Raw genomic sequence first — 24,663 nt, forward strand, 5'->3', positions numbered from 1 at the left:
ACTTCCTCCGTTGCGCTACTATCCTGTTCGAGAGGGGGTGTAATTACCTCATCAAGTTCTACCTTCCTCCCACTTACTTCATTCGAGAGAAACTCTTTCTCTAGAAAGGATCCGTTCTTGGCAACAAAGGTTTTACCTTCGGATCTAAGATAGAAGGTATACCCAATAGTTTCCTTAGGATATCCTATGAATACGCATTTCTCCGCTTTGGGTTCGAGCTTTTCTGGTTGAAGTTTCTTCACATAAGCATCGCAGCCCCAAACTTTAAGAAACGACAACTTAGGTTTCTTGCCAAACCATAGTTCATACGGTGTCGTCTCAACGGATTTAGACGGTGCCCTATTTAAAGTGAATGCTGCATTTTCTAATGCGTATCCCCAAAATGATAGCAGTAAGTCGGTAAGAGACATCATAGATCGTACCATATCTAATAAAGTGCGATTACGACGTTCAGACAATCCGCTGCGTTGCGGTGTGCCAGGCGGCGTCAGTTGTGAAACGATTCCACACTTCCTTAGGTGTGTGCCAAACTCGTGACTCAAATATTCTCCTCCACGATCAGATCGTAGACACTTAATTTTTCTGTCATGTTGATTCTCGACCTCACTCTAAAATTCCTTGAACTTTTCAAATGTCTCAGATTTGTGCTTCATCAAGTAGATATACCCATACCTACTCAAATCATCGGTGAGAGTGGGAACATAACGATAGCCACCACGAGGTTCAACGTTCATTGGACCACACACATCAGTATGTATTATTTCCAATAAGTCGGTTGCTCTCTCCATTATTCCTGAGAATGGAGTCTTAGTCATCTTGCCCATGAGGCATGGTTCGCATGTGTCAAATGATTCAAAGTCAAGAGACTTTAATAGTCCATCAGTATGGAGCTTCTTCATGCGCTTAACGCCGATATGACCAAGGCGGCAGTGCCACAAGTATGTGGGACTATCATTATCAACTTTACATCTTTTGGTACTCACACTATGAATATGCGTAACATCATGATCGAGATTCATCAAGAATAAACCATTCACCAGCGGAGCATGACCATAAAACATATCACTCATATAAATAAAACAACCATTATTCTCTGACTTAAATGAGTAGCCGTCTCGCATTAAGCAAGACCCTGATACAATGTTCATGCTTAAAGCTGGTACTGAATAACAATTATTAAGTTTAAAACTAATCCCGACGGTAGATGTAGAGGTAGCGTGCCGACGGCGATCACATCGACCTTGGAGCCATTCCCGACGCGCATCATCACCTCGTCCTTGGCCAGTCTCCGCTTATTTCGCAGTTCGTGCTTTGAGTTGCAAATGTGAGCAACCGCACCGGTATCAAATACCCAGGAGCTACTACGAGCGCTGGTAAGGTACACATCAGTAACATGTATATCACATATACCTTTAACGTTGTCGGCCTTCTTGTCCGCTAAGTATTTGGGGCAGTTCCGCTTCCAGTGACCTTTTCCCTTGCAATAGAAGCACTCAGTCTCAGGCTTGGGTCCATTCTTTTTCTTCTTCCCGGCATCTGGCTTACCGGGCGCGGCAACGGCTTTGCCGTCTTTCTTGAAGTTCTTCTTACCCTTGTCCTTCTTGAAACTAGTGGTCTTGTTGACCATCAACACTTGATGCTCTTTCTTGATTTCTACTTGTGCAGACTTGAGCATCGAGTACAACTCGGGAATGGTCTTCTACATCCCTTGCATGTTGTAGTTAAGCACAAAGCCTTTGTAGCTTGGTGGGAGAGACTGGAGGATTCTGTCAATTATAGCATCATCCGGAAGTTCGACTCCAAGTGAAGTGAGACGACCGTGTAACAGCAAAGTGAAAGGAAACAGCTTAGGGATATAGTAGTGGCGGATCTTCTCCTCATTAGTGAAAAGGTTGGCTATTTCGGATAGTTTGGCAAGATGGGCTATGACCGTCTCAGACTCATAACCGTGAAAAGGATCAGATTCGACTAGAGAGATTATCTCAGGGTCGACAGAGAATTCATAATCCTTATCGGTGAAAAAGATAGGCGAAGTGGCAAACTTCGGGTCATTTTTCATCCTAGCTCCCCAAGATTGTTCCTTCCACTTGAGAAGTAATTTCTCAGTGTCATAGGCATCCTTACACGCAACAAAATCCTCAGCTATCTCTCCCTCCATAACGTAACCCTTAGGTATATCAGGCAATTCATATCTAGGAGAGCTAGATATAGCAGGAGCAAAAGCAGGTTCTATCTCAATAGTATCGGCAGTTTCAGAAGCATCACGAGCATTGGTAGTAACTCTAGCAATATGAGCATCAAGAAACACTCCTAGTGGAACATTAGGCAAAGGAGTATCTCTAGCAGTATCAAGCATAGCATCTTCAGGCAAAATAGCATCTCTAGCATCATCAGGCAAAGCAGTATCAAGCATAGCATCTCTAGCAGTATCAAGCATACCATCATCAGGCAAAATAGCATCTCTAGCATCACCAGGCATAGTGTCAAGCATAGCATCTCTAGCAGTATCAAGCATAGTATCATCAGGCATAGTATCAAGCATAGCATCTCTAGCAGTATCAGGCAAAGCAGTATCAAGCATAGTATCAAGCATAGCATCTCTAGAAGTAGCATCATAAGCATCATCAAGCACAGGCGACATATCAAGATTTCTAGCAGGAGGTGATGTCACAAACTTACTCATAACTGAAGGTGAATCAAGTGCAGAGCTAGATGGCAATTCCTTACCTCCCCTCGTAGTTGAGGGCAAGACTTTGGTCTTCGGATCCTTCAGATTCTTCATAGTGATCAGCAGATATAAATCCCAAGTAACTCAGAGAATATAGCAATACCTCCCCGGCAACGGCGCCAGAAAAATGTTGATCTACAATCTCTGGCGTTAACTAGACGAATGCTTATGACAACAAACCTTCTCCTGCAACGGCACCAGAAGAATGCTGATAGCACTCCCTGGCAATGAAACTGGAAGAATGTTGTTGATGGCCCACCAGCGCGTGGGTTCACAGCAGTTTTCGAGGGTAGAGTATTCGACCCAATTTGTTGATAAGCCTTAGGAGGTGAGAGTATACTCTCAAGTATTAGCATCTGAATTTGTCAGATTCAACCACACCTGAAAGATTAGTATATGCAAGCACAGTCGTAACAGCAAAGTAGTATGATAACAACGGTGTCAGAAATAATCTGTTGACAGCAGACTATTCCTAACGATTGTATCAATGGCGCCTTCGTTGCCGCGTCGACAGAAGTTGTCAATTCCCGTCAACGGTAGGTGAACCAACAGTGTAGCAGGTAGCAGCAGTGTAATGAGCAATAGAAGTGGCAAGGAACAGCAGTAGTGGCAGCAGTAGCAAGTAGCAACAGTAGCAAGCGACAGTAGTAGCAACAGTAGTAGTAGCAGCAGCACAGCAAGACAAGTAAGAGCAGTAGCAACAGTAGTAGCAGCAACAGCAGAGCAAGACAAGTAACGGCAGTAGGACAAACTCGTAGGCAATGGGTCGGTGATTTGTTTGGATGATATTCATCATGCAACAGCTATAACACGCAGAGATATGTGGCTAGCTCCCGTTCGTCAATGTGATGTAGGCATGCATTCCGTGTGTCGTCATACGTGCTTAGGGAAAAGAACTTGCATGACATCTATTGTCCATCCCTCCCGTGGCAGCGGGGTCCAAAAGGAAACTACGGGATATTAAGGTTCTCCTTTTAATAAAGAACCGGACCAACGCATTAGCACTTGGTGAACACATGAACTCCTCAAACTATGGTCATTACCGGGAGTGGTTCCGGTTATTGTCACTCCGGGGTTGCCGGATCATAACACATAGTAGGTAACTACAACTTGCAAGATCGGATCTAAAACACACATATATTGGTGACAACATAATAATTTCAGATCTGAAATCATGTCACTCGGGCCCTAGTGACAAGCATTAAGCATGGCAAAGTAGTAGCAACATCAATCTCAGAACATAGTGGACACTAGGGATCAATCCCCATCAAAACTAACTCGATTACATGATAGATCTCATCCTACTCATCACCGCCCAGCGAGCCTGCGAATAGATTACTCACGAACGACGAAGAGCTTCATGGAATTGGAGAGGGAAGAAGGTTGATGATGACGATGGCGACGATTTCCCCTCTCCGGGGCCCAAGACGGACTCCAGATCTGCCCTCCAGATGAAGAATAGGTGGTGGCGGCGCCTCCGTATCGAAAACGCGACGAAAACTTCTCTCTTTTATTTTTTTCTGGGACGAAAGGCAACTTATAGAGCTGGAGTTGGGGGCGGCAGGGCCGTTTGGGCCCCACAAGCCTGCCCACCGCCACCAGGGGGGTGGTGGCGGAGCAGGGGCTTTTGGCCCACTGGCCCACCCCCTGAGGTGGAGCTTGGCGGAGATATTTTTGATATTTTCCAAAACTGCTCCCCGTAAATTTTCAGGACGTTTGGAGAACTTTGATTTCTGCACAAAAATAACACCAAGGCAATTCTGCTGAAAACAGCGTTAGTCCAGGTTAGTTCCATTCAAATCCTACAAATTATAGTCCAAAACAAGGGCAAAAGAGTTTGGAAAAGTAGATACGTTGGAGACGTATCAATGACATATTGCTGATTGGAAACAATGTGGAGTTTTGGGAGAGCGTAAAGGATTACTTGAACAAAAGTTTTTCAATGAAGGACCTAGGAGAAGCTGCTTACATATTAGGTATTAAGATCTATAGAGATAGATCGAGACGCCTGATAGGACTTTCGCAAAGCACATACCTTGAGAAAGTTTTGAAGAAGTTCAAAATGGAACAATCCAAGAAAGGGTTCTTGCCTGTGTTACAAGGTATAAAGTTGAGTAAGACTCAATGTCCAGTGATTGCAGAAGATAGAGAAAAGATGAGTACCGTCCCCTATGCTTCAGCCGTAGGGTCTATCATGTATGCAATGTTGTGCACAAGACCGGACGTCAGCCTGGCCATAAGTATGGCAGGCAGGTTTCAAAGTGATCCAGGAGTGGATCACTGGGTCGGGGTCAAGAATATTCTCAAGTACCTGAAAAAGACTAAGGAAATGTTTCTCGCTTATGGAGGTGATGAAGAGCTCGTCGTAAAGGGTTACGTCGATGCAAGCTTCGACATTGATCCGGATGACTCTAAGTCTCAAACCGGATACGTATTTATTCTTAATGAGGGTGCGATAAGCTGGTGCAGTTCCAAGCAAAGCGTCGTAGCAGATTCTACATGTGAAGCGGAGTACATGGTGCCTCGGAGGCGGCTAAGGAGGGTGTCTGGATGAAGCAATTCATGACGGATATTGGAGTTGTGCCGAGCGCACTAAATCCAATAACTTCGTTCTGTGACAACACTGGTGCCATTGCTCTAGCCAAGGAACCAAGGTTTGACAAGAAGACCGGACACATCAAACGACGCTTCAACCTCATCTGCGACAATGTCGAAGGAGAGGACGTAAATATTTCCAAAGTGCACACGGATATGAATGTTGCAGATCCGCTGACTAAACCTCTTCCACGAGCGAAGCATGATCAACACCAGAACTGTATGGGTGTTAGATTCATTCCAATGTAAATCGCATAGCGATGTGAGACTAGATTATTGACTCTAGTGCAAGTGGGAGACTGTTGGAAATATGCCCTAGAGGCAATTATAAAATAGTTATTATTATATTTCCTGTTTCAAGATAATCGTTTATTATCCATGTTATAATTGTATTGAATGAAAACATAAATGCATGTTTGGATAAAGAGACAAAACTATGTCCCTAGTAAGTCTCTAGTTGGCTAGCCAGTTGACCAAGGATGGTTAAGGTTTTCTGACCATATGCAAGTGTTGTCACTTGATGACTGGATCACATCATTGGGAGAATGATGTGATGGACAAGACCCAAACTATAAACGTAGCATGTGGTCGTGTCATTTTATTGCTATTGTTTTCTGCGTGTCAAGTATTCATTCCTATGGCCATGAGATCGTGTAACTCACTCACACCGGAGGAATACCTTGTGTGTATCAAACGTCGCAACGTTACTGGGTGACTATAAAGGTGCTCTACAGGTATCTCCGAAGGTGTCCGTTCAGTTAGCTTGGATCAAGACTAGGATTTGCCACTCCGTGTGACGGAGAGCTTTCTCGGGGGCCCACTCGGTAATACAACATCACATATAAGCCTTGCAAGCAATGTGGTTGAAGTGTTAGTCACGGGATCTTGTATTACGGAACGAGTAAAGAGACTTGCCGGTAACGATATTGAAATAGGTATAGGGATACCGACGATCAAATCTCGGGCAAGTAACATACCGAAGGACAAAGAGAATGGTATACGGGATTATATGAATCCTTGGCACAGAGGTTCAACCCATAAGATCTTCGTAGAATATGTAGGATCCAATATGGACATCCAGGTCCCGTTGTTGGATATTGACCGGGGAGTGTCTCAGGTCATGTCTGCATAGTTCTCGAACCCACAGGGTTCGCACACTTAACGTTCGATGACGTTTCGGTATAGTTGAGTTATAGGTGTTGGTGACCGAAGGTTTTTTCGGAGTCCCGGATGAGATCATGGACATCACGAGGGTTTTCGGAATGGTCCGGAAACGAAGATTGATATATAGGATTGTTTCATTTGGCCTCCGGAAAGATTTCGGGCATTGGCGGCAGTGTACCGGGAGTGACGAATGGGCTCCGGGTTTTTACCGGGAGGGGGCCACCCACCCGGGAGAGAACCTAATAGCCCATGGGTGGTGCATCAACCCTTGGTGGGCTGGTGAGGCCAGCCCAATAGGGCTATTTCGGCTAAGGGGAAAATCAAAGGAGAAAAGAAAAAAGGAAGGAAGGGACTCCACCTTCCAAACCGAATTGTAGAGGGAGTCCCTCCTCCTCCCTTTGGCCGACGCCCTAGGGGATCCCTTGAGCCCCAAGGCTAGACCCTCCCCTCATCCTATATATACTAGAGGTTTTAGGGTTTTTTAGACACAACTTTGCCACGTGCAACCTTAAACCTCTACTTCATAGTTCTTCCTCTAAATCGGTTTTCGGTGGAGCTCGGGAGGAGCCCTAGAGGAATAGATCATCACCATCACCGGCGCGACGTCACGCTGCCGGAGAACTCATCTACTTCCCCGTCTCTCTTGCTGGATCAAGGAGGCGGAGATCATCATCGAGTTGTATGTGTGATGAACGCGGAGGTGCCGTCCGTTCGGTGCTAGATCGGGACGGGTCGTGGGACGACGGTGATTTGAATCACAAAGTTGTTCCACTACATCAACCGCGTTTCTTAACGCTTCCCGCTTAGCGATTTACAAGGGTATGTGGATCCGATCTCCCTCTCGTAGATGAACATCACCAAGATAGGTCTTCGTGTGCGCAGGAAATTTTTTGTTTCCCATGCAACGTTCCCCAACACTAGCTAGGTAAGGGCAAGTACTAAAAAGCACTAGGGGTTGTCGCATCGAGGTCACCATTGCGCGTCAAGGAAGGGAGCCTTGGGAGCCCCGTGCTACGGGCCCCCGCCAGCCTCGCGAGCCTTTGCCCCCTGGCCTAGGAGGCCTACATGGGGTGAGACCCTATCAACAACGCGAGGCCAGCTCAGAAGACACAACCCCGCCCGCCAGAGCGCAGAAAACACACGAAGGAAAGCGAAAGGCCTCACGAAAGGAACGAAGGCACCCCAAACATAACACACAACTACTGTTTAAGACTAAAGTATATTACAAAATGTCTAACACCCTCCTAGGGCCAAGTGGTTCTTGATGCAACACGAAAGAGATAGGAAAGCTTAAGCAGAGGAGGCGTTGTCTTCATCATGGCTCTCGGAGGCTTCGGCGTCAACGCTGCCGCTCTCCGCGGAGGGCACTGCCTGAACGAACCGCCCGAGCAGGGACTCCACATGCTCGCGCATCTCATCCCTGAGGGGGCACTGGAGCTCCACGAACACCGGCTCTATCACGGGGGAGGGGTCGAACGCGGGGTCGTGGCGGCGCAGATTGGAGTAGACGCGTGTGAGCGCGCTGTCCGAAAGATCGCGTGTAGTGAATTCGATATCTTCGTCCACCTTAGAGATTCCCGACTCCAGCGCCTCCACCACCTTGAGGAAGAAGTCGAGGTAGCCTCCGTCGTCGTGCGCACGCGGCAACGCAGGGGCATCCCTGACGAAACGGCGGAATGCACCGCGTGCGCGACAGGCAAGCTCCAAGAACTTCTTGGCACGCTGCGCGTCCATTAGCCGCGCATGCACCGCGTCGTCCTTGGCCGCCTGCACAGCATTGGCGGCTTCACCAACTTGGGCAGGAAGCGATGCCAACTCCTTAGCGCCCTCCTCACTCATGAGGGCGTCTTGGGCGCCCTGCAGCTGGGCCCTGAGCGTCCACCTCCTCCTGGAGCGCATCGCACCTGAGGTGAAGATGGGTTTCCTGTCGGGAAAGCTCGCCATGATAGTCTTCAAGGGCGGCCTCTCTCTCTTGAGCCACCCCCGCATTCGATCGGCAAGGCTTCCCCACGCGCTGTCGCGAGGGTGGCCTCGTCGGCAAGAACGCGCCCTTCCAAAGCCTTGAGATGCTCGCGCTCCGCCTCATGATCGAAGGCGGTCCGGGCAGCCTCCGGCTCACGGAAAGCCACGTCCGCCTCCCACTCGATGATGGATGCCTCCCTGTGGGCCAGATCTGCCTCGCGCCCGGCGCCTCGAGAGGTGAATGCGGTGGTAGGGGTCGCGCGCCCTAGGGCTCCGTCGTTGCCCCGGAGGGAGCCACGGATCCCTCGGGCCTCGTCACACCAAGCGCGGAGGTAGAGGCCTCACGAGGAGGCGACGCACGAGAGGCCGCCCCCGATGAGGCATCCCTGCGCCTCTTGGGTGTTAGCGCCCTGGAAAGTTCGGTGATCAGATTCATCAGGCCAGTCAAGGTACACAAGGAAAAGCAATGACGATAGTGCACTTCCTCGTTGCTGGCAGCCCAGCGCCGTCGCATTGGGGTCGGCCTCGAGGCCTCCCGCCCCCCCCCCCCCCCCCCCCCTCGGTCGCCCCCAGGAGAATATGGTGGCTCTAGAGGCATCCCTCCTGGCCGCCATGGAAAGAAGAAAGTGGGGAAGAAGGCAACGGTTGCACAAGAATGAGGAAGCACAGCAGGAGGCTAACCAATGTTGAAGTCGAGCTTGGGCGTTACTAGCCGCCACTAGCTTAGCCAGAGTTGTTGGACAATATTCGAGCTCGGAAATGAAATTGTTCACAAATGACATGATCTCATGTGGACGCTCGTAAATTACCTCATAGATTGCCTTCCTCCTAGCATATCAGAAAGCGCAAAGTGTGATAGCAGCTTTTATAAACATCGTTTGATCAAGTATATAGTGTAGTAGGCAGGTTGGTGCTACTTGCGCGGCCTCGCTAGAAGGAGTGCGAGATTTGGACAACCCAACTAATAGGAGGTCACAACCGTGTTTTTCCCCTTTGTTGGGTTTTTTCTTTTTTCTGTTTTACACTTCCAAATATTCTAATTATACATATTGCAAAGAAAATTTGCATAAACATTCGAAAAATGTTATCTAGCATTTGTAAAATGTGAAGTGTGAATAGAAAAATGTTTCTTATATATATGAAAAATGTATACAAAAAATTAAAATCCGTATCAAAAAAGTTGATCACACATTTGGCATATGTTAATCGAGCATTTGAATAAATGTTAATAATTTATTGAAATTATGTCTAGATGGAATAAAATTTTGTTTCCTGATGTACAACAAAAATAAAGAACAAGTATTAATTAGATTTAACATTAATCAAAGAACTTATAAAATGTTAATCACATATGAAAAACAATAATCATATATTACGAAATCTTATCCGTTTATATTAAAATGCTTGTTATATGCAAAACAATGTGCAATTTGTATGAATAAAGTAGTCATCAAACAGAAATAACTGCAAAAAAAATTAATCATCAAATGTTAAACGCGTAATATTTTTTTACTGATGTATAAAAAATGGAAGAACATGTATTGAAATTTTTTAAAATTAAAGAAATAATTTGTCAAAAATGTGGATCTTCGAGAAAAAAGATATTCTTGACATATGAAAAACATGTATATTGTCTATGAGAGATGTAGTCATCAAACATATTTAACATTGTTAATCTTGCATTTCAAAATGTTAAACGTGTGTAGAAAATATTTCTAATATATACGTGAAATGTACAAATATTTATAAAAAAGGTTGATATGTGTTGAAGAAAAAAAAAGGAAAAAACGAAGAAGCGGGAAAAAGACAAACAAATAGCTAGGAAAGGGACGAAACCAGAAGAAACCATGAAAACCCACGAGAAAACACAGAAAAAACAGGAAAAAAAACAAAACAAAACCAATCAAAAGTAAAGGGATGGAAACTAAAAAAGAAGTAAAGAAAAGAAAAGAAAAGGAAGAAATGAGGAAAGGAACAAAAAATATAAGAAGGAGAAAGGAAAAAAATAACAACTAAAGAAAAAAATGAAAAAAGAAAGGAAAGGATGTCTAAAAAAGGGTAGGGAAAACAAAACAAAATGAAGAAAACTGTGAAAATACAAAGAAGAAAACAGGAAAATTGAAGAAAACCAGGAAGAAACAAAACTGAAGAGTGAACGATCACTGCAAATAGGCTGACCCAGTAATATGCGGGGGACAAAAAGCTTCAGGCGAGACTATTTTCGGACTCGTGTTTGGCGAGATATATTCCTGGTGGCGCTTCTTTCCGCTAAAAATGAGGGCAAGTCCTATTTGAAACTTTGTGCGTAAATACGCTGCCTTTCACATGAACTAGGAGGGTGAGTGATGTAAATGGCCTGCTCCATTTGTGCATAACCTGAAGTTCCTGATCAGCTTTATGAACCATCTGAACTGGTCTCGACCATTCTTACTTTTATTTCAAATTTTCCAGAATTTTATTTCATATTTTTTTTCTTGTTTTCCAAAAGTTTGTTGTAAATTATAAAAAATATAAACAAAACAAATTTAGGAAGGTATCTATAATTTTGGAAAATTATTATTTATTCTGAAACTATTTGATATCTAAAAAGTAATATGATTGCTATTATGAAAAGGAATTGAAATGGAATATCTAATATATTAAAAAATATTCGCATATTCAAAATTTATTATAGTTTATAAGAAATGGACTTTTTAAAAGGTGTTCATGATTTGAAACATATGCACGAACTATTTTGATAATATTTTATTATGGTTTTTGGAACATCTAATAAAAACGAAAATGTACTGAAAATTCAGTCTTTTCTAGGGGTACTGAAAAAATTAGTCGCTACAGCACTACATGGGCCGTGCCAGTCAAATGACGCATGTATGGCTGACAATTTTACACAATAGGTGGCAATATGCCCATTAGCTGTAAATTGTCATTACAAATTATTCACACGGAGCTACAATTTAGCTGACAGGAGTAATTTTGTAATTTGTGAATTAGTTAGTAAATTGTAATATGCCGGCTACAATTTGACACGAAAGTGTTTGTAAAATGTTCACAGGGGAGCTACCTAAGCAATGGGCTGTAATTACCCCAAGAAAAACGAGTAGATTGTAATATGCCCATTAGCTGTATTACTCTACCGGTTTTATGATGCTCGTGAAACCCACTAGTTGAGTTTGGTTTCCTGTTTTTTTCTATGGATTATTCTGTGTTTTTGTTCATTTCTTAAAAAAACATTTAACAAAATCATGATTTTATAAAAGAAATAGCCGTGAATTATTTTTCAAAATCATGAATACTTTAAAACTCATGACAGTTTTCAAATTCGCAAACCTTTTTAAAATTGGTGAAAAAATATATCCATGCAATTTTTATAATTTAAGAACATTTTTAAATTATTTGTACATTTTTAATATTCACGAACATTTTTTAAGGATTGTGCAAAAATATATCCAGCACCATTTTTTTATTCAAGGACATTTTTCAAATCCTCGAACATTTTTAAAGGTTTGTGACCTTCTTTGAATCCATGAACTTATTTGGATATAGGACTCTTTTTAGCTGTAAATAACTGAAAACCTGTAACATTCGAGTTGGTCAAAATGGTACCTCACCGCAGGGTGACCACTCCGAATTGAAGGAATTGGTCTCATATATGTGTTCAACAGTAGGATTATATTGCAAGATCATAGAAACATAAGCTTTGATCTTCTCTAGTGTGCATCGAGAATGAGGGGCATCTGAACTATTCCTAGCATAGTTGTTGGCCTTCCATATAGGTCATAATGTCATCGTAAGAAGATCTAGACAAGAAATAAGAAAACCATAGTCTCAGTGACATGAAATCACATCGCCGCAAATTGATGGCATACACATATTTTAATCATCACCCACATCCCTCCACTCGAGGCAGAAAAACAGTGCATATTCACTAGTTTTACGACGTGCAAAAAAATAACATACCTCAAAAATTGGAACATCGCGATGTGAGTTGAGCACACAAAAGGAGTCTTGAGCAAAACGTAACAAAGTAACCTTCATTTTGTTAGGTGCCTTTACCTTTCTCATTGACTCCCAATTTTTTTATTCTCCTAAACTGTCCGAGTTCTCCCCATATTCATGTTTGCAGTGGGACCTAAAAACTTACCCGACCTAGCCTTATTGTACGCTAATCGTATGAAATATTCAACGAAAATAAAAGGGGAAAGTGATAAAACAAAGCAAAGAAAGATCAAAATGAACCGAAACAACTGGTCTAGGAGCGGAAAATAGATGACGCCATTAGTAAGGAGCTACACACCCATTAACAAAATCTACTAACCCCCAAAATAGAGCTAGGCATAATCTGCAAGCCCAAAATAGGACAGAACACACACGCGCGCGTGCGCACACACATGCATGCACGCATCTTGTAGCAACAATCAACAGTGATAAAAACCCATCCAGCCAGAAGGAAAAGAAATAGAACGTACCTCTGTCTTTAAATAAATATCCCACCTATCAAACTCAAGCAAGAGTCGAACCGCTAGCTTTTTGTGGCCATGGGAACCGGCTGGGACACCCTCAAACCCCCTTTTATTCTAAAAAAAGGGATCGGCACTTCTCGTCGACTAACTAAAATTTAAAATTCAGACGACTTGCATTTAGCTAAAGTGAGAAAGAGATACCACAAGCAAGACTATGTAAAACTCGTTTGGTAGACTGCATACAACCCAACCAGGCCCGGACGGGCATAAAATGGTTTTTTAGTTGCGTGCAAGGATGCCTAACTCGCATAGGCACGAAAGTTAAAACACGCAGGAGCCTTGTTCGCTGTGAATGCTTGAACCTGCCGTTTCCGGCCAACTAGGCTGATTCAGGCGCAAAAGATGCTCTTGACGTAGGGCGCGTTGCAAGGAGATTTGGGCGAAGATGGCGGGAGAGAGAAATCAGTGGAGGCGGGATGGTGCAAAATATACCCTCACACCCCATTTATTCGCTCAGTCCTGGCTCCAGGACAAACCTCTTCTATTCCTAGAAACGGTGGCGAGGACTCGGATCTTCGGTAGCGGTATTGGTGGCGATACCATCACTCTTCGACAGCGGCAAATGCTTCTCCCCTTCTTCTTTGACTCTGTCCGGCCATCCTCGTATCATCCATGCCCCCATGACCCCAACCATGGATGTCGCTTAGGTTGCGGATGAACGGACGAAGTTTGTAGTTCAAGTATCAACGCTCATAGGTTCAGGCCTCGATCATGTTAGTCCATAAGAGAGTTCTTTATCGGAATGAGAAACCTCTCATCCAGTATGGTCCGATGTTAATTCGGGATCAGGAGAGGATAACGAATCTGAACTACATATATAATTGCAATGACACATAGTCCTTGTGGATGCTTCGAATGGAAAGAGCACCATTTGCTAGGCTTGTGTAGACCTTCAGGAGGAGGGGGCTACTACAAGATATCTTCCACACCAGTGTTGAAGAGCATGTAGCCTTGTTCCTCCATGTTATTGGTCAGTTTCAGGGTTATGCACAACACCTTCAGGAGATCAATGGAGACCTTCTCCACGTACTTCACACAAGTGTTGTATGCTATTGGGGAACTCAGTACAGGCATGATCATGTCAGCAAGCGTCCGGACTCCTACCAAGATTCGAACTAGCCCAAGATGATATCCATACTTTAAGGTCAACACTCACAATATGTAGTTCATGCCTTCATATGTTGTTATTGTTTTGTTATAGGCATAACATCATCTTATGATGCCACTACTGGATTGCATTGGGGCAATAGACGATACTCATGTCACAGCGAGTGTGTCGAGGTAACAAGCTACATCATATATAGGGAGGCAACACTACACAAGTCGGAATGTGTGAAAACACAACTTATCCTTAGGTGGTTTTGGTAATTAACAACAACATATAGTTCATTGAACTAATAAGCTCATCAAGTATATTTTAGTAAAGTTCAATGAACTGATATACTAGGAATTGTGAGAAGAATCCCCTAAGATGTAAATAACACATATTTGCTAAATCTCCAAGACTCTACATTTTGTTGTACGTTAGTTAATCGCAATTGATTCCACAGGAAAGCTACTACTATTAAGAGGGTATGAGATACTCATGGTGATGTTGTTGCTCAAGTGCTTACAGATATTCCACCAAAAGCCTCAACCAAATTCTCACAAAAGATTCTATCCAAAGGTATGCTGATCTGACATACCTTTTGTGGTTAAGATTTTGACTTTTAGTTTCCCGGTTTCATTTTCAGAACCTCTCGAGTACTGGATATGTCTAGGTTAAGATGAATCGGTCACAACGAAAAGCCAAAAGTTAGGAAATTTTGCACTAATCAGTGGCACTTAGTTTTAAATTCAGTGTCACTGAGTTGGGAAATAATGTTGTAACGGTTGGATTTTTGGAGAAGGCTATATATACCCCTCCACCACCCTCTCACTCGTGAAGAGATTAGTCGGAATGAACCAACACTTCCACCATCAATTTTCTGATTAAAAACCATCTACTCATTTTTTTGAGATCAAGATATTCAATTCCTACCATATGATTATGTTGGGGAACGTTGCATGGGAAACAAAAAAATTCCTACGCACACGAAGACCTATCATGGTGATGTTTATCTATGAGAGGAGATTAGATCCACATACCCTTGTAGATCGCTAAGCGGGAAGCGTTAAGAAACGCGGTTGATGTAGTGGTACAGCTTCGTGATTCAAATCACCGTGGTCCCACGATCCGTCCCACGATCCGTTCCGATCTAGCGCCGAACGGACGACACCTCCGCGTTCAGCACACGTACATCTCGATGATGATCTCGGCCTTCTTGATCCAGTAAGAGAGACGGAGAAGTAGATGAGTTCTCGGGCAGCGTGACGGCGCACCGCTGTTGGTGATGATCTATTCCTGCAGGGCTCCGTCCGAGCTCCGCAGAAATCTAATCTAAAGGAAGAACTATGAGGTGTAGGTTTGAGTTGCACGTGGCAAAGTTGTATCTCAAACAGCCCTAAACCTCAAGTATATATAGGAGGAGCCAAGGGTTGGGGCAAGCCCTTAGGGCGCCGGCCAAAAGGCCTCCTTGGGTCGGCCGACTTGGGGAAGGGAGGAGTCCTTCTCCAATCCCACTTGGATTAGGACTCCTTCCTTATTTTCCCACCTCTTTTGGATTTTCCACTTTTTCCTTATGGGCTTTCCTTGGATGACTTTGTCAGCCCATTATACCTTATTGTGCATCCAATAAACCCATGTGAACCCCTTGGGGCGTGGTGGGCCCATCCAGTGGGCCCCGGAACCCATTCGTCACTCCCGGTACACTGTCGGCAATGCTCGGAAACTTTTGAAATCCAAACACCAACTTCCTATATATCAATCTTCGTTTTTGGACCATTTCAGAAACCCTCGTGATGTCCGTGATCTCATCCAGGACTCCGAACAACCTTCGGTCACCAACACATATAACTCATCTATACTAAAACATCATCGAACCTTAAGTGTGCAGACCCTGCGGGTTCGAGAACTATGTAGACATGAGCCGAGACACTCCTCGGTCAATATCCAATAGCGGGACCTGGATGCCCATATTGGATCCAACATATTCTACGAAGATCTTATCGGTTGAACCTCTGTGCCAAGGATTCATATAATCTCGTATATCATTCCCTTTGTCCTTCGGTATGTTACTTGCCCGAGATTTGATCGTCGGTATCCCTATACCTATTTCAATCTCGTTACCGGCAAGTCTATTTACTCATTCCATAATACAAGATCCCGTGACTCACACTTGAGTCACATTGCTTGCAAGGCTTGTATGTGATGTTGTATTACCGAGTGGGACCCGAGATACCTCTCCGCCACACGAAGTGACAAATCTCAGTCTTGATCCATGCTAACCCAACGGACACCTTCGGAGATACCTGTAGAGCACCTTTATAGTCACCCAGTTACGTTATGACGTTTGATACACACAAGGTATTCCTCCCGTGTAAGTGAGTTACATGATCTCATGGTCATAGTAATGAATACTTGACACGCAGAAAACAATAGCAATAAAATGACACGATCACATGCTACGTTCGAAGTTTGGGTCTTGTCCATCACATGATTCTCCTAATGATGTGATCCCGTTATCAAGTGACAAAATTTGTCTATGGTGAGGAAACCCTAACCATCTTTGATCAACGAGCTAGTCAACTAGAGGCTTACTAGGGACAATGTTTTGTCTATGTATCCACACATGTATTTGTGTTTCCAATCAATACAATTATAGCATGGATAATAAACAATTATCATGAACAAAGAAATATAATAATAACTAATTTATTATTGCCTCTAGGGCATATTTCCAACAGATTCTTGATTTCTAGTCTCCCCAAATTGCTTTTCACCTAATCATACTCTTCTACCAAGCCAAATTCTGTGAGAGAGTGATTGAGTGTTGAGGGGACTATCTTTTGAAACACAGGAGGAAGGATTTCATCATCTATACACCATCTATTACATTTTGAAGAGTGGTGTCTCCTAGATTGGTTAGGTATCGCTTGGGAGCCTCCAAGTCGTTTGGAGTTGAACCAAGAAGTTTGTAAGGGCAAGGTGATCGCCTAATTCATGAAGGTTTATCCCGAGTGAGGCTAGTCCTTCATGGACGTAAGCCATGGTAGAATATACAAGGTTTCTTCTTCGTGGACCCCTTGTGGGTGGAGCCCTCTATGGACTCGCGTAACCGTTACCCTCCATAGGTTGAAGTATCCATCAACATTGACGTACGATAGCACCATCTATCTGAACCACGCCAAAAATCTCCATGTCTTCATTGTGTTTGATCTTCCCTGCCCTTCTTTACTCACACTTGCAATATCATTACTTTCTGCTGCAAAACTCATAGACTTGCATGTGTAGGGTGTGCTAGGCTTGGTAAAATCGAGAAAACTTGCCTAACAATAAAATTGGGAAAAGGTTAAGTTATTTGGTCAAGTAGTTTAATCACCCCTCCCCCTCTAGGCATACTTTCGATCCTACAAGTGGTATGAGAGCTTTGGTTTCCATTGCATTGGTTTCACAACCTAGGAGAGTATGGCGTCTAGTGAGGAAAATTACCACCATAGAGGTCCATATATTGATGGTGCAAACTTTGCTAGTTGGAAGCATATAATGAAAATGCATATTCATGGACGTAACCCCTTTGTTTGGGATATTGTTCGTGTGGTCTTGTAAGGTGAATTGTTTGGAGATGGAAAAGAACCAGATCATGAAGCGACCGCGAAAAAACTGAAGGTGTTACAATACATCACTCGAGAATGCGACATTCTATTCAAGTGCCTATGCCCCCAAAGAATTCAACAAGATAAGCCGCCTTGAGAATGCGAGGTAAATTTGGAATACTTTGGTTGTTATGCGTGAAGGAACCGAATCTGTCAGGGAATCTAAGTTGGTCGTGCTTCAAAGCCAACTTGACAAGTTCAAGATGAAGGATGGTGAAGGAGTCGTGGAAATATACTCTAGGCTTGCTATCATCACTAATGAGATTGCCGGCTTAGGAAGTGAAGAGATGGCCGACAAATTCATCATCAAGAAGATCCTTATATACTTGGATGGAAAGTATGATATCATGTGCACGTTAATCCAAATGGTGTTAAACTGAAAAGATCTCAAGCCCACAGAAGTCCTTGGTAGGATTGTTGCTTATAAGGTGTCACTCAACGCCAAAGAAGAGCTTTACAACAAGTCAAGCGGTGCTTACAAATCCACAAGTGACACTCATGCAACTTCAAGTGACAACCTAATTACCAATGAAGAGATAAGCCTCATGGTCAATAAATTCAACAAGTTCTACAAGAATAGAGGCAAGGAAAGAAGCTCAAACTCGAGATATGATGAGAATTTTCTACTTGTAAACTACGTTGGGTTTTTCCCCGAAGAGGATAGGATATGTATCATAATAGATATAAGTATTTCCGTTGGTGAGAACCAAGGTTATCAGACCAATAGGGGAAACACACACACACTCATCGTTACCACATACACACAAAGAACCAAACACTTGCACCCAACACGGACAAGAGGGTTGCCAAGCCCCTTGAACTCGTTACTTGCAAGGATTAAGTAGTGATATATAGATAATATAAATATATAATAAAATAACAAAAGATAAAGGGAAGCAATATTTTAGGGTTTTAGTAATATATGTTGTGTAGACCCAGGGGCCATATTTTATGCTAGAGGCTTCTCTCTTGAAGATAGCATACGACGGGTAGACAAATTACTGTTGGGCAATTGATAGAATATCACATATTTATAAAATATTTATTCATGGCAATTATCACATAGTTCTAAAATACTCTAGATGCATGCTGGATAGCGGTCGATGAGTGGAGTAATAGTAGTAGATGCATGCAGGAGTCGGTCTATCCAGCATGCATTTAGAGTATTAAGTATGAAACAGGGTAGTGCTTGGAGCAAGATGACATGACGTAGACAAAGTAAACTAAAGAAATGTGAATAAACCCCATAATTTGTCCTTAATGGAAGTAACACAAATACGTGCCATGACCCCTTATGTCACTGGGATTGAGCACCGCAAGATTGACCCCATCACAATGCACCACTCCCACTGAAAATAAATCAATCTAGTTGGCCAAACCAAACGGATAGACCTGAGAGAATCACAAAGCTATAATAATCATGCTTAAAAGAATTTAGAAAATGATCAATTGATAGTCATGAATAATCTTATCATAAACTCATAATTCATCGAATTCCAAAAAACACACCGTAAAGAAGATTACATCGAATAGATCATCGTGGTATTCATGGTGAACTTTGTATTGAAGATCATAGAGAGAGATATAGACATCTAGGTACTAACTATGGACCCATAGGTGTGTGGTAGAATATGCACACAACATCATGGGAGAAGCAAGGATGTAAAGGCCCTCCGTGATTGATCCTCCCTCCGGCAGGGCCACGGAATAGGGCTCCTGATGGGATCACATCAGAAGAGAAGCTTGCGGCGGCAGGAAAAAGTATTTCGGGTGTCTCTCTCGTGTTTTCCTGATTTTAGAGAATTTATAGAGGCGGAATTATGTCAGGAGGAGCCACGAGGTGGCCCCAAGGCATCAGGGGCGCGCCTTGTTGCCTTGGCTTTCCTATTAATTTTTGTTTCCCATGCGACGTTCTCCAACATATGCACTTTCCTATTAATTGTCCAACAGTAATTTGTTTACCCATCATATGCTTTCTACGCGAGAGAAGCCTCTAGCTAAAACTATGGCCCTCGGGTTTATTCAAAAATATATTTACAAAATCCCTAAATATCTCTCTACCTTTTATTATTTGTATTTACTTTTAATATTTAAAATATTTAAATTATCTATCTATCACTACTTATCACTTGCAAGTAACGAGTTCAAGGGGATTGACAACCCTCTTGCCCGTGTTGGGTGCAAGTGTATTGTAATCTTTTGTGTGTAGGCACTGAAGACGGGAAATTGTGTGGTACTCATATTGGTTCGATAATCTTGGTTCTCACTGAGGGAAATACTGTTGGACTTTTGCATAAGGTTATATATACCCATCCACCACCCTCTCACTCGTGGAGAGAGCACTCAGAACGAACCAACACTTCCACCTTTAATTTTGTTAGAGAGAACCGCCTACTCATATGTTGAGATCAAGATATTCCATTCCTACCATATGATTCTTGATTTCTAGCCTCCCCAAGTTTCTTTCCACCAATTCATCCTTTTCTACCAAGCCAAATTCTATGAGAGAGTGATTGAGTGTTAAGAAGAGTATCTGTATAAGCACAAGAGCAAGGAGTTCATCATCTATACACCATCTATTATCTTTTGGAGAGTGTGTCTCCTAGATTGGTTAGGTGTCGCTTGGGAGCCTCCAAATTGTGTGGATTTGAACCAAGAAGTTCGTAAGGGAAAGGAGATCACCTACTTCGTGAAGATCTACCCCGGGTGAGTCTAGTCCTTCGTGGACATAGGCCATGGTGGAATAGACAAGGTTGCTTCTTTGTGGACCCTTTGTGGGTGGACCCTGTGTGGACTCACGCAACTGTTACCCTGTGTGGGTTGAAGTCTTCGTCAACGTGGAGGTACGATAGCACCACCTATCGGAACCAGTCCCTAAAATCTCTATGTCTTCATTGTGTTTGATCTTTCCAACCCTCCTTTACTTACACTTGCAATGTCATTACTTTCCACTACAAAACTCATAGACTTTCATGGTGATGTCCATCTACGAGAGGGGATGAGTGATCTACGTACCCTTGTAGATCATACAGCAGAAGCGTTAGTGAATGCGGTTGATGTAGTGGAACGTCCTCACGTCCCTCGATCCGCCCCGCGAACAATCCCGCGATCAGTCCCACGATCTAGTACCGAACGGACGGCACCTCCGCGTTCAGCACACGTACAGCTCGACGATGATCTCGGCCTTCTTGATCCAGCAAGAGAGACGGAGAGGTAGAAGAGTTCTCCGGCAGCGTGACGGCACTCCGGAGGTTGGTGATGATCTTGTCTCAGCAGGGCTCCGCCCGAGCTCCGCAGAAACGCGATCTAGAGGAAAAACTATGGAGGTATGTGGTCGGGCAGCCGTGAGAAAGTCGTCTCAAATCAGCCCTAAAACCTCCGTATATATAGGTGGGAGGGAGGGGAGGAGGCAGCCTCAAAACCCAAAGGTTTGGCCGAAATTGGAGGTGGAGGAGTCCTACTCCAATCCTACTTGGAGTAGGATTCCACCTTCCCACTTGGAAACTCTTTCCACCTTGTGTTTTTTCCTTCTCAAACCTTATGGGCCTTAGTGGGAACTTATTCCAGCCCACTAGGGGCTGGTTTATCTCTTCCCATAGCCCATGAGACCCCTTGGGGCGTGACACCCCTCCCGATGGTCCCCGGCACCCCTCCCGGCACTCCCGGTACACTACCGATGAGCCCGAAACTTTTCCGGTAATGCACGAAAACCTTCCGGTAACCAAATGAGGTCATCCTATATATCAATCTTCGTTTCCGGACCATTCCGGAAACCCTCGTGACGTCCGTGATCTCATCCGGGACTCCGAACAACATTCGGTAACCAACCATATAACTCAAATACGCATAAAACAACGTCGAACCTTAAGTGTGCAGACCCTGCGGGTTCGAGAACTATGTAGACATGACCCGAGAGACTCCTCGGTCAATATCCAATAGCGGGACCTGGATGCCCATATTGGATCCTACATATTCTACGAAGATCTTATCGTTTGAACCTCAGTGCCAAGGATTCATATAATCCCGTATGTCATTCCCTTTGTCCTTCGGTATGTTACTTGCCCGAGATTCGATCGTCAGTATCCGTATACCTATTTCAATCTCGTTTACTGGCAAGTCTCTTTACTCGTTCTGTAATACAAGATCCCGCAACTTACACTAAGTTACATTGCTTGCAAGGCTTGTGTGTGATGTTGTATTACCGAGTGGGCCCCGAGATACCTCTCCGTTCACACGGAGTGAAAAATCCCAGTCTTGATCCATACTAACTCAACTAACACCTTCGGAGATACCTGTAGAGCATCTTTATAGTCACCCAGTTACGTTGCGACGTTTGATACACACAAAGCATTCCTCCGGTGTCAGTGAGTTATATGATCTCATGGTCATAGGAATAAATACTTGACACGCAGAAAACAGTAGCAACAAAATGACACGATCAACATGCTACGTCTATTAGTTTGGGTCTAGTCCATCACATGATTCTCCTAATGATGTGATCCCGTTATCAAGTGACAACACTTGCCTATGGCCAGGAAACCTTGACCATCTTTGATTAACGAGCTAGTCAACTAGAGGCTTACTAGGGACAGTGTTTTGTCTATGTATCCACACAAGTATTGTGTTTCCAATCAATACAATTATAGCATGGATAATAAACGATTATCATGAACTAAGAAATATAATAATAACTAATTTATTATTGCCTCTAGGGCATATTTCCAACACATAGGCCATGGTGGAATAGACAAGGTTGCTTCTTTGTGGACCCTTTGTGGGTGGACCCTGTGTGGACTCACGCAACTGTTACCCTGTGTGGGTTGAAGTCTTCGTCAACGTGGAGGTACGATAGCACCACCTATCGGAACCAGTCCCTAAAATCTCTATGTCTTCATTGTGTTTGATCTTTCCAACCCTCCTTTACTTACACTTGCAATGTCATTACTTTCCACTACAAAACTCATAGACTTTCATGTGTCGGGTGTGCTACACTTAGTAAAATTGCTAAAAATTTTCTACCGATAAAATTGGAAAAGGTTAAGTTTTAATTTGGTCAAGTAGTCTAATCACCCTCCTCTAGGCATACTTTCGATCCTACAGTGCTTGTTGTGGTTGACTTTGATCGGAAATTCACATATCGGTGCCTTGCTGAGAAGGATCAATGCACGATGCTAATATTCTCATTGACTACATGTGTATACTTAATGGCATGAACATCCCAGATGACAAGTTCTACCCAGGAGATGTTTGTAATGCATGCCGGCCGGGTGTTCTTCCACCCGTCAAGAAAACCAGGTACCATCTAAACGAGTTCTGTGATAGGAATTAGCATAGAACTCCTCATGCACTATTCATTCTCAAGTACTCCAGCCTTAAGTTAAGATTGAGAGGACATTTGGTGCTCGGAAGACTAGGTTTAAGATCTTGGATCACAAGTCATTCCACCGTTACCCTACCTAAGTTAAGCTTGTTGTTGTATATATGTTGCACTTCACAATTGGATCATGCAATGGGGTTGTGATGAACTTGTACCGGGGGAGGAAGATATGACGCGTGATGAGGTGGTCAACTCCGGCCATGGTGTGAAGGCGTTTGACAATGAAGCATGAAAGAACAAAAGATTGGAGTGAGCTCATGCAATGTAGGATAACAGAGGTCGAACAAGAATCTGAAGAAGAAGAAGAAGGAGGAGGAGGAGGAGGAAGAGGAGGAGGACTTCCACCTAATTAGCATCAATGAACTTTCCCATTTTCGGTCTTATGGTTCTTAGTAATTTGTGCTGTCATTTTTTAGTAGGTAGATCAAATTGTCATTTGTTCTCTAGTTAGGACAAGATGATGTTGAGTCTGTGTGCTAAGGTCACCATTAGTGAGAACCGGTGATCACACCTTATGCCGTTCGCAACCAACAACATGTTGTTTGTCTAACAACAGCGGCACTGACCACCAAACCGCGTGTTAGAAATTGTTTCCTTCATACAAAGAGCCTAATGCAGGTAATCAAACTACATACATATGTTGACTTTTAGTCGGCATTAGCTTAGACAAACTCAACTAAGACACATATACAAAATGTCGTAAGAGCATCTCCAGCCGCGCCCCCAACACGCCCCTCCCAGGCCATTTTTTATCGCCGGCGGGCCAAAAACGCCCCAATTGCGCCCCCAAAATCCTGTTTTCGCCAGTTAGACCAAAATTGGCCCCGGCGATCGCAGGCCGAACCCAACATGTCGGGGGGCGCCCGGGAGCGTTGACGCTATTATTTGCATGCAACATGCCCACTGTGAGCCTCCCACTCCCCCTTTTCATCTCTCTCTCTCTTGCATGCAACAGACACACCCATGTGCATGTCTCGCCCACTTCATATATTTTTCCTCTCATCTCTTTGTCTTTTGGTGTTGGATGAGGGCATGGTTGCAAAAAATTTCCTTCCGATGTCAAAAATTTCGCCGGCATAACCTCAATCGGCTGAAAAATGCCCCTGAAGGAGCCAACGAGTGGAGATGCTCTAAGAGATGTGAACCAAATGCGTCCATAGTGGGTAGGTGCTTTCCATAGGGTAAATGTTTCCACCGAATCGTTTGGCCAGTCGCGCACGACCCGTGCGCTGTGGCTTGCGAGCGCATGCAACATTTTTTGTCCAGATTTGCTACAACCGCGGTAAAATTTGCTACAAGCGTTTCCTATTTCCTGTTATAATTTGTTCATTAAAAAAGCTACATTCACGTTTGGTTGCAACTCCACTTCGTTGGAATTTTTTTTCTACAACTGTGTTAATTTTTGCTACAGCCGGCATTATTTTTTGCTGTAACCGTTTATTAAAAAAGTTGCATACATGTTCGTCAGAGTTGCAACCCGAGTTCACCGGATTGTTTTGCTACAACCCTTATTTTGTTTTGCTATCACGCATCATCAACTTCATTTTTTTTGCTACGATCACGTAGATATTTTTTTGCTATAA

Source organism: Hordeum vulgare, chromosome 4H (assembly GCF_904849725.1).
Source record: "Hordeum vulgare subsp. vulgare chromosome 4H, MorexV3_pseudomolecules_assembly, whole genome shotgun sequence".
In the NCBI taxonomy this organism is placed as follows: Eukaryota; Viridiplantae; Streptophyta; class Magnoliopsida; order Poales; family Poaceae; genus Hordeum; species Hordeum vulgare.